The sequence below is a fragment of the Podarcis cretensis genome, assembly GCF_951804945.1.
Source record: "Podarcis cretensis genome assembly, chromosome: 18".
Lineage (NCBI taxonomy): Eukaryota > Metazoa > Chordata > Lepidosauria > Squamata > Lacertidae > Podarcis > Podarcis cretensis.
Genome location: NC_137188.1, coordinates 11,098,086 through 11,109,402, shown reverse-complemented (window position 1 = coordinate 11,109,402; position 11,317 = coordinate 11,098,086). Strand labels below are relative to the sequence as shown.

Genomic DNA, 11,317 nt, shown 5'->3' with positions numbered 1-11,317 from the left:
ACTTTCGCCTGCCATTCCTCCAGCGTGGGTAGCTCTTGTGTCTTCCAATACTTTGCTAGAAGAATCCTTGCTGCCGTAGTAGCGTACAAAAAGAAATTCTTATCCTTCTTCGGCACCAGCTGGCCGACCATACCCAAGAGAAATGCCTCTGGTTTCTTGTGAAAGGTGCATTTAAGTACTTTCTTAATCTCATTATAAATCATTTCCCAGAAGGCCTTAATCTTTGGGCAGGTCCACCAAAGGTGGAAGAAGGTACCTTCAGTCTCTTTACATTTCCAACATTTGTTATTGGGCAAATGATAAATCTTCGCAAGCTTGACTGGGGTCATGTACCACCTGTAAATCATTTTCATAATGTTTTCTCGTAAGGCATTACATGCCGTGAATTTAATACCTGTGGTCCATAACTGCTCCCAGTCAGCAAACATAATGTCATGACCTATGTCCTGTGCCCATCTAATCATAGCTGGCTTCACTGTCTCATCTATTGTATTCCACTTCAACAGCAAGTTATACATTCTTGATAAATTCTTAGTATTGGGTTCTAACAGTTCTGTTTCTAGTTTCGAAATCGAAATCGAAACGGAGCTCCGTTCTTAACCTGAAACTGTTCTTAACCTGAAGCACCACTTTAGCTAATGGGGCCTCCTGCTGCTGCCGCCAACTCATATCAAACAAAGCAACATTCAACAATCCATCAGAACCTAATAGTAAACGTTAAAATTAAATACTGTATCAAATAATACTGTAGCAAATAATAATTAAACAGTTTACAGTTTAGACTGTAATCGATGAAAGATACGGTAACTATTAATCGGAGTAGTGGAAGAGATACAATGTAAGAAACTGCAAAAGAAGTCAATATATATATATATAAATTTGTTGGGAAAGATTGGGTTGTCTTTATGTCAAAAGTATTACATTGGAAAAGTGAAAAATAAAATTTATAATAAAAATAAAGTGGTACCTTGGGTTAAGTACTTAATTCGTTCCAGAGGTCCGTTCTTAACCTGAAACTGTTCTTAACCTGAAGCACCACTTTAGCTCATGGGGCCTCCCGCTGCCGCTGCACAATTTCTGTTCTCATCCTGAAGCAAAGTTCTTAACCTGAGGTACTATTTCTGGGTTAGCGGAGTCTGTAACCTGAAGCGTCTGTAACCCGAGGTACCACTGTACTGCCATGCTGCCTTTGAAGGTGACCCAGAAACTGATAGCCCCAAAGTGGAAAACACAGTAATATCAACAACCTCAGATCTGCAGATGACACAACTTTGATGGCAGAAAGTGAGGAGGAATTAAAGAACCTCTTAATGAGGGTGAAAGAGGAGAGCGCAAAATATGGTCTGAAGCTCAACATCAAAAAAACGAAGATCATGGCCACTGGTCCCATCACATCCTGGCAAATAGAAGGGGAAGAAATGGAGGCAGTGAGAGATTTGACTTTCTTGGGCTCCATGATCACTGCAGATGGTGACAGCAGCCACAAAATTAAAAGACGCCTGCTTCTTGGGAGAAAAGCGATGACAAACCTGGACAGCATCTTAAAAAGCAGAGACATCACCTTGCCAACAAAGGTCCGTATAGTTCAAGCTATGGTTTCCCCAGTAGTATTGTAGTAATAATAATAATAATAATAATAATAATAATTTTTATTTATACCCTGCCCTCCCCAGCCAAGGCTGGGCTCAGCAAGCAATAATAAAAACAAGTTGAATGAATACAATTTAAAAACAAGATTAAAATACAACAATTAAAATATTAAAATGCTGCCTCATCATAGGAGGAGAAAGGAAAAAGAAAGAGGGGGAGGGAATCAAATTGGCTCCAAGCCAAAGGCCAGGTGGAACAACTCTGTCTTACAGGCCCTGCGGAAGTGAGAGCTGGACCATCAAGAAGTTGATCGCTGAAGAATTGATGCTTTTGAATTCTGGTGCTGGAGGAGACTCTTGAGAGTCCCATGGACTGCAAGAAGATCAAACCTCTCCATTCTGAAGGGAATCAGCCCTGAGTGCTCACTGGAAGGACAGATCCTGAAGCTGAGGCTCCCATACTTTGGCTACCTCATGAGAAGAGAAGACTCCCTAGAAAAGACCCTGATGTTGGGAAAGATGGAGGGCACAAGGAGAAGGGGACGACGGAGGACGAGATGGTGGGACAGTGTTCTCTAAGGTGCCAGCATGAGTCTGACCAAACTGCGGGAGGCAGTGGAAGACAGGAGGGCCTGGCGTGCTCTGGTCCAGAGGGTCACGAAGAGTCGGACGCGACTAAACGACTCAACAACAACAACCAACTGTAAAGGAGTGGCAGACAAAATCGGTTGAATACGCGGAATTAGCAAAACCGACACATAGGATTCACAGTCAGGAGGAAACAAAGTACCAAAAAAGAATGGAGTCAATTTATTGTCTATATAAGTGAGGACTGTAGAAATTTGAAGACGTTAACAGGACTGAAATAAATATTATGTCATGGTTTAGTTTTTTAATTAAGGAACTGTGAATGAAGGATTGGAATAAGAAAAGCTGCAGAAAGGAAGGAGGGAAGTCAACGGCTCTACGGAGCATAAAGTAAGACAGATGTAAAAAGACTTGAAATATTTGTTTGTTGGTGTTGGTGTATTTGAAATGAAAACTTAATAAAAAGCATATTTTTTTAAAAAAGAAGGTGACCCAGTAACTACAGCTAATTCAGAATGCGGCAGCTAGACGGCACTGGGAACATATAACACCATATAACACCGGTCTTGAAAGACCTACATTGGCTCCCAGGATGTTTCCAAGCACAATTCAAAGTGTTGGTGCTGACCTTGAAAGCCCTAAACGGCCCAGTATACCTGAAGGAGCGTCTCCATCCCCATCATTCAGCCCGGACATTGAGCTCCGAGGGCCTTCTGGCAGTTCCCTCCCTGTGAGAAGTGATGTTACAGGGAACCAGTCAGAGGGCCTTATCGGTGGTGGCACCCTCCCTCACATCAGATGTCAAGATAATAAACAATGATCTGACCTTCCACAGATATCTGAAGGTGGGAGGTTTTCAGTGGTTGGTGTCTCACTTTGTATTTTGTTAGAAACCACCCAGAGTGGCTGGGGCAACCCAATCAGACCAGTAGGTGGAGTAGAAATAATAATAATAAAAAACATTATTATCACTATTAACTATTATAACAGAAGTTCTAGTTTATGTAGTCGAGAGGGCTGAAAGAACCAAGTAAAAAATGGGGGTGATCTCTGGCTTCAATATGCTGTTGGCAATGCCCCCACATCATCTGACCCTTGGGGCTGATGGGAGTTGACACTCTTGAATAATAATAATAGTAGTAGTAGTAGTAGTATACTACTGACAGGGACTCAGGGTAGTTTACAGATAAACATAAGAACAGTTGAAAACAGGGAATCATTAAAAAAACAACTAAACATTGATAGAATAAAAAATTATATATATATACGTATACATATATGTACACACACACACACACACAGGGTGTGTCATTTAAAAGAGGCCCCGTGGATACAGAGTACACATGTTCCACTGGGCCTCTTTTAAAAGACTCACCCCATATATATATATATATATATATATATATATATATATATACACAGTGTGTGTGTGTGTGTGTATGGATACAAAGAATTACAATTTAAAACAGTGTGGCATCAGCCCTTTCAGACCCTTTCAGGTCCCCAAAGCCTGTTGCAAAAAGAAGGTCTTCACCTGCCGGCAGAAGGAGGGAGGTAGTCTGTCTTCTCCAGGCAGGGAGTTCCAAAGTTGCCCGGGGGGAGGAGTCACCATCAAGAAGGCCCTCCCCAGTGTCTCCAACAAGCGTACAGTGGTGCCTCGCAAGACGAAAATAATCCGTTCCGCGAGTCTCTTCGTCTAGCGGTTTTTTCGTCTTACGAAGCATCCCTATTAGCGGCTTAGCGCTATTAGCGGCTTAGCGGCTATTAGCGGCTAAGCGGCTATTAGCGGCTTAGCGGCTTTGAAAAAGGGGGGGAAAGGGAAAAAACTCACAAGACTCGTTTTCGTCTTGCGAAGCAAGCCCATAGGGAAATTCGTCTTGCGAAGCGCTTCGAAAAACGGAAAACCCTTTCGTCTAGCGGGTTTTTCGTCTTGCGAGGCATTCGTCTTGCGGGGCACCACTGTACATTGTGAAGGCGATGGGACTGAGAAAAGGACCTCTCCTGAAGATCTCAGAACCTGGGCAGGTTCGTATGAGGGAATTCAGCTTTTCATATAGCCTGTGTAGGGCTTTCCAGAACTTTGAATTATATAGGATTGGAATGGGGTGTGTGTGTTCAATATTCGCCACCCTATCCTGGGCACGCAGTCGCACGGAATACCCTTACGAAACAGAAAAGATTTTATCCTGTCCAGATCTTACGGAGGGCTTGGCCACAGGCGTTGAGCTCCCAATGCACCTGCTCCCACCTCCTAAATGTGGGCATTTTGGTGTGCAGGCAGGCAGGCAGGCAACTCATGCGTAAGTGGCTGGCTCAGCTGGAAATATTCCCCCCTCTGGCCATGCACCCTCACAAGTTAAAAAAAAGAAAGAAAGAAAACCAGGCATCTGAAATTCTCTGGCGTTTCCCCCGGAGAAAATAGGCACACTTTCCAAGGTGTGCCATAGTGGAGCAGAATTCTCCTCTGTGTGATGTCTTATGAATTAACCTGAGGAAGAAACACCAGGAGGAATCACTTTCCTAACAAAACCCTACCTAAATGAGAGCCGCCACCAAGCCTTAAAAACGGGCATCCGTGTGCATCACTGCAGGGTTCTTAAAATTTAAGTGAAGACTCTTACCCATGGGTAGGCAAACTAAGGCTCGGGGGCCGGATCTGGCCCAATCGCCTTCTAAATCTGGCCCGCAGACGGTCTGGAAATTGGTGTGGTTTTACATGAGTAGAATGTGTCCTTTTATTTAAAATGCATCTCTGGGTTATTTGTGGGGCCTGACTGGTGTTTTTACATGAGTAGAATGTGTCCTTTTATTTAAAATGCACCTCTGGGTTATTTGTGGGGCATAGGAATTTGTTCATTCCCCCCCGCCCACAAAATATAGTCCGCCCCCCCCCCCAAGGTCTGAAGGACAGTGGACCGGCCCTCTGCTGAAAAAGTTTGCTGACCCCTGCATCTTACCTAATGAAGTTAAAATAGCAATCCAGTAAAAAGGTAAAGGTAAAGGTACCCCTGCCCGTACGGGCCAGTCTTGACAGACTCTGGGGTTGTGCACCCATCTCACTTAAGAGGCCAGGGGCCAGCGCTGTCCGGAGACACTTCCGGGTCATGTGGCCAGCGTGACATCGCTGCTCTGGCGAGCCAGAGCCGCACACGGAAACACCGTTTACCTTCCCGCTGGTAAGCGGTCCCTATTTATCTACTTGCACCCGGAGGTGCTTTTGAACTGCTAGGTTGGCAGGCGCTGGGACCGAGCAGCGGGAGCGCACCCCGCCGCAGGGATTCGAACCGCCGACCTTTCGATCGGCAGGCCCTAGGCGCTGAGGCTTTAACCCACAGCGCCACCAGGAAACATGAAATAAAACAAAAGGGGGAAGGTACCAAAACAGTGTTGAGCAACCTAGTGCCCTCCAGATGTTTTTGACTACAATTCCCATCAGTGCCAGCGTAGGATGGGCAAACCTGTCAGTTTTAAGTTTTTCTTCAGTTTCTTATTTTTTCCAATCTTAAGTTCTATCAGTTTGTGTTCTTCCCCCAAACACAAAGTCCTCTTGAAGATTAATCATCATTTTGGTGCGGGTTTCTCCTAAGAGAATGTATGATGTCTTGCCCAATGTACACATTTTTGCAGAGCAATTTTGCTTTCATAGAATGTGGGGCTTTTTTGCACGTCATTCCCATTAATATATGCATTTATGGCCACACTTTTTCCCAGGGTATGCATTTTTTAAGTACACATTCCTTGGCTGGAGAACCGCATTGCAAAATCCAGAAATAAGTTATCAAGCCCGTTTGTTCCTACTCACAGTCTATCTGAGCTCAGCGTATGAAGAGGTTTGAGCTGGTTTGAGCCGCACGGATCTCAGCCAGCTTGAGATCCTATACTGTACCAATAACAGAGCAGCTTTTGCCACTTTGTAACTCAGCCATGTTTTTCCTTCCAGTGCAACTTTTCTAACTGATGTATGGAAAAGCACACGAACCTGACCTGTGAAGGGTTTGTAAGTTTTTTGTTTTGCTTTTTAAATTTTTAATTACTTACAACAAATCTACTACAGCAACTAAAACAAACAAATCCACCACCATAACATTTAAAATGAAACAAACTTAACAATAGTGCACTTACAACAAAGATAAAACATAAAGAGAAATGAAAAACTTCCTTTATCCTGTACACGGCTTCCTTATTTACTTCTTATAAACTGTTTGTAAGTTTTAACCAAACATGCAGTCCTTTTCTATGCTGGAAGAAGAAGGGAGAAGTTTGGGAACTCAGAAGGACATGCTTTAAAGGTCTTAACAGCCTATATTTCCAGGCTTTAAAGGTAAAGGGACCCCTGACCATTAGGTCCAGTCGTGACCGACCCTGGGGTTGCGGCGCTCATCTCGCTTCATTGGCCAAGAGAGCCGGCGTACAGCTTCCGGGTTATGTGGCCAGCAGGACTAAGCTGCTTCTGGCGAACCAGAGCAGCGCATGGAAATGCCGTTTACCTTCCCGCCGGAATGATACCTATTTATCTACTTGCACTTTGACGTGCTTTCGAACTGCTAGGTGGGCAGGAGCAGGGACTGAGCAACGGGAGCTCACCCCGTTGCGGGGATTCGAACTGCCGACCTTCTGATTGGCAAGTCCTAGGCTCTGTGGTTTAACCCACAGCACCACCCGCGTCCCTCTGTCACCAAAGAGTACTTACCCCAAATTTGGATCTTGGCATCCCAGGAATTCTCCTTTCTATACTTGCTTTTCCCTTGAACCAACAGATTCACTTTTAAATGAGGACTGAACTGAATTTCTCTCTAACATCCCTAACATGCCAGCTGGGGCTGACAGAAATTTCAGTCCAAAATATCTAGAGAAGGTTGGCATATATCGATTATGTACACACCACTCCTATCCCAGATAATCCTGAGTGCAGACAATCATTTGGAAACCTGCTACTTTCAAACAACAAGCAACACAATCACAAAACCGACACATAGGATGCAGAGGCATTGGGTTGTGTGTGTTCCATAATACATTCAAAAGCAGATAGGCAGCTTTGGAGAGATAAAAAATCCTGCCTGTTCAAGCTTACAGCTATTTGTTTTAGTACAGAAGGTCTGGCGCTCGAGCCTGACCTCAAGTCAACCCAAAATGGTTTTCCCATTTATTGAGCTCTTGGGAAGAGGGGGCATCCGAGGTAGGGACTGAGAGGGTTTCCCTTTGTCCTTTCCTGAATTATTTCTGTTCTGTGCCTCAAACCTTTGGCTCCTGGTTTCACTGGAGACAGTTATAGAATGAGTTCTGAAACTGGAGCTTGATTTATAGTCACGCTGGCTGGGGCTAATGCAAGTTGCTGTCCAAAAGACCTGAAAGGCCCTAAAGTTCTAGAATGACCTATATACTGTTTGTTAATGCTCTAGTGCAATGTTTACGTGCAAGAATATCAGCAACGCAGTGCCTTTTCAAAAAGAACCAGTCTCAAAGATTCATACCCAATAATTACAGATATATTTTATTGACAGCTGTATGCTTCCGTATGTACCTATAACACCAAAAGGGTCACAAATGTGTTGAATTGCTAAATTATTATTATAAGAGGCTAGTCTGAAACACCCACATTTCTAAAACTCACAACTGTTTTTTTCAGAGCTGTTTTGTCTCCCACCGAACCACTGTGATTTCAACAGCATAATGCAGAACTACATGTCTCCATGAGTCAAGAAGTTCTGAAGGTAAATCAGGAACATCTACAACACTCTATATATTTTTATGTACATATTATCATTCCCAGTCCCCATGAATACAGAGTCACTCATTCCTTCTATTTCTGATGCTCTGGTGTGTCAGCGCTGATGCTTATATAACCAAAACGACACAGCCAGTGTGCAAGAGGGAGGTAATGACAGGTTCACTGAGCCCCAGGGGTTTACATTACAGAAGTACAAAAATATGGTAAAAAGCCCCGAAAACCTTGGGCTGGGAAAAAACTCAAAAGCATTCTAATGAGGATGAGTGAACGCTGATCATTCTCAGTGTCCAAAGACTGCTCACTGCTAGGGGGAAATGGAAAAGAAATAAAATCAGGTAGGAGAGGAATTGGAATGGAGTGTCCGGAAGGAGGTCATGGCTGGCTGAGAAAGTAAGCAGGAGGATTCTACACTCAATTGCAGGTTCGCTCTCAGGAAACAGCTTGCTGTCATTTGTACCGTGGTTTCCGGGACAAGTTGCAAGCAAACTTGACATCTTTCTTTCCTAGTCTTGTACACGGATGTACAATTTGTCAACCGGGAAAATGGGGTTCATTTTCTCCGCTTCTAGTTTAGCGCATGCTGAATAGCATTTGCATGCCAGGTTGACCCCAGCCACATAGATTAAAAACGGGGTCCTGTGGTTTTTTTAGGCCTTTTTTATATTCATGATGATTTGTGCTTGTGATAGTATTGTGACGGTTTCTACACCATCCGTCTTCCAATACCACAAAAAGTTTTTGGAATGGATTCACTTCCAACTGGGGCATGTCCCGTAACCCTGTAACTTTTCGTACCACAAAACCTGCCCCTCCGGATGGCATTGATGCAGTAACACTGGGGAAACATCACGGAACAGCGGTGGAATGATGTGTGGATGGTCCGGTATCAATGCACTAATAGTGTGCCATTATGTCAATTGCATGTTACGGAAGTACACCTGCAATAAATAAATAACGCACACCTGTCTGGAGGGCTCCAAAATTGTAAACCGTGTCACACTAATGAAACAAACCACCAGAGAGTTGAACAATACAAGCGCGATGACAGCAGCTGCTCTCTGACTTCCAAATTTAAAAAAGTCTTTTTTTCTCTCTATACATTTTAAAACATATGAAGTCTTTAGTGACAGATGGCTCCACTGTCAGCCCTTTCAAGAGATGAAGATCTCCAAGACTTTGTAAATGTCTTTTCTTCTTCGGTTTTTGTAAATTTTCCTTTAGCCCTTTTCTTCTGGAATCCTAAATTTCAGCCAAAAGAAAAGACTGAACTCAAAGATCTAGAATGTCAGTTCCGCCTCCCCCCCTTTTTTGCATTAATAAAACTTTTCTTGGAAGGTTTATATCTAAAATTTGCAAAGGGGGGAATGCACATTTGTATTGTTTTGGGGGGAGGTCTTAACGTCTATGGGTTGAGTAGACCCATTCGAACTGACCAACCTCTGTGAGTCATGAGAGTTAATTTCAGTGACTCATATCTTGAGTATTACTGATGTTTGATACTACCCTATTACCATCAGTGGTGGTATGTGAACACAGTCACCTGAATTTCCAACCGGAATAAATTTCCCCCAAATGTCTCCATGTGAGGATCAAAGAGCAAGCAAGTGGTCCTAAGGAAATATATTTACAGTGCAGTCCTGTGTATGTTTGCTCAGAAGCAAGTCTCGCTGACTGCAGCCTGTCAGCAGAGCCACACCATAAATTTAAAGCACACAGCTTTCCCCCAAAGAACCCCAGAATCATGGTTTAAGAGTGCTGAGAACTGTAGCTCCCTGAATGGGAAATGGCAGCATAGCTGTCAACCGTCCCTTATTTGGCGGGACAGTCCCTTATCCCAGCGCCATGTCCCGCTGCTATCCCTTATTGATGATGTCCCTTAAATTTCCCGGGTTTCAAAGGAAGCAGCTCCTCTCCCTCCCTCCCTGCCAGCCAGGGAGGAGGGAGGCTCTAACTGTGTTGCTTGGCTGCGTTGCTCACCCAATAAGGAGTCTAAGAACGACTGGGTGGTGGAACTTGCATGCCTTGTGCCAATCAAATTGGCCATGTTGCCTGGGGACTCACCTTTGCTCAGCGCTTCCCAGCGGAGAGGTGACGGTGGTTTTCCTTGCTGCATCCCCTTTGCCGGGTTGCTGCGCTGTGGGAACCACCACCTGAGGCTTTGTTTGGCTGCTGGCTGACTAAAATCCCTTATTTTGGCTGCTGATCCCTTATTTTCGAGGCTGCTGGTCCCTTATTTTCAAATCTGTAAGTTGACAGCTATGAATTGCAGTTCCCAGGCTTTAGAAACTTACCATGGGCTGAACAAGCCCCATTGAATTAAATGGAACTTGCTTCTGAGCAATGTATAGGCTGCGATGAGATACATACTTTCCCAGGAGAAAGCATGGAGCTTAACAACTGAGTAACTATGCATAGAATCACAGCCTTTAAGGTGCCTGTTCCTAAAAAACCAGGAAAACACCTGCGCCAGGAGCAGCCAGGTGTTGGGCTCCGACTCTCAGCAGCCAGCATGGCCAATGGTCAGGTAAGTTGGGAGCTGCAGTCTGACAACACCTGGAGGGCAGCAGGCGGACTGCCTCTGCCACACACACACACGCAGCAATTTCCAACCCTCGCCTCCCTTACATCGGTTGCGCAGCTTTTGAAAACTTTGTGCGCAATTAGTTTTCTTAAAATCTGCGCCTCCAAAATGCACACGGTTAAAGTGGAAAACATCGTTTGTCTTCACAAGCCCTTTGATAAGTATTTCCTGATGGGGTGCATATATTAACCAGAAGAAGGCTCTTCCTTACATCTTTTTGTACATGTAGCTAAAGACAATGGGGTGTTGCTGTTTTTTGCAGGTTTAAACATTTTCTTGTATTCCCCACCACCACCTTTCTCCCAACGAGCTCAAGTCGACATGCATGGTTCTGTCCTCTTGATTTTATCTTCACAGTACCCTTGTGGGGTAGTTTAGTTGCAGAGTTACGTCCCATAGGTCCCTCCAGTTCATTTGCATTCAACACCCTTGTCGGTTTCCTTCCCTCCACTGCTAGCTCCTTGCCGATTTCTTATTCACAAACTTGTTAACAATCTAAGTACTGTAAAAGCTGCCAGAAATCCAAATTGCCTTAACAGTGTAAGCAAACACGCTCACCGCCCCCGCCCCTCGAATTTAAATGGCTTTTTTTCAGTGTCCCAGAGCACCTAAAAGACAAATGTAGGGAAAACATCATTCTCACCCAACGCAGCAGCCACTTTTACCAATATTTTTGTACAGGTTAGGGATGGCTGTTCTCCACGTTAAACCAAGGTCATTATAAGCAATGGACATGAGCGTTAGCCCTTGGATTCCAGATGATGTTTCATAGCAAAAGGTTGCATCGATAGACCTAAGTTTTGGGTTTCAGCCAAAATACTGTGTTGGTAG

At 44.2% G+C, this 11,317-nt stretch overlaps 1 long non-coding RNA gene across 1 annotated transcript; it reads right to left on the bottom strand.

Annotated features, from left to right (window-relative positions):
- Window positions 1-7,652: 7,652 nt before the first annotated feature.
- On the bottom strand, window positions 7,653-10,359 carry LOC307207288. The gene is made up of 2 exons (XR_013834610.1): window positions 9,005-10,359; window positions 7,653-7,882 (listed from the first exon to the last, which is right to left on the bottom strand). It is a non-coding gene; the product is annotated as an uncharacterized lncRNA (long non-coding RNA).
- Between the last annotated feature and the right edge of the window lie 958 nt (window positions 10,360-11,317).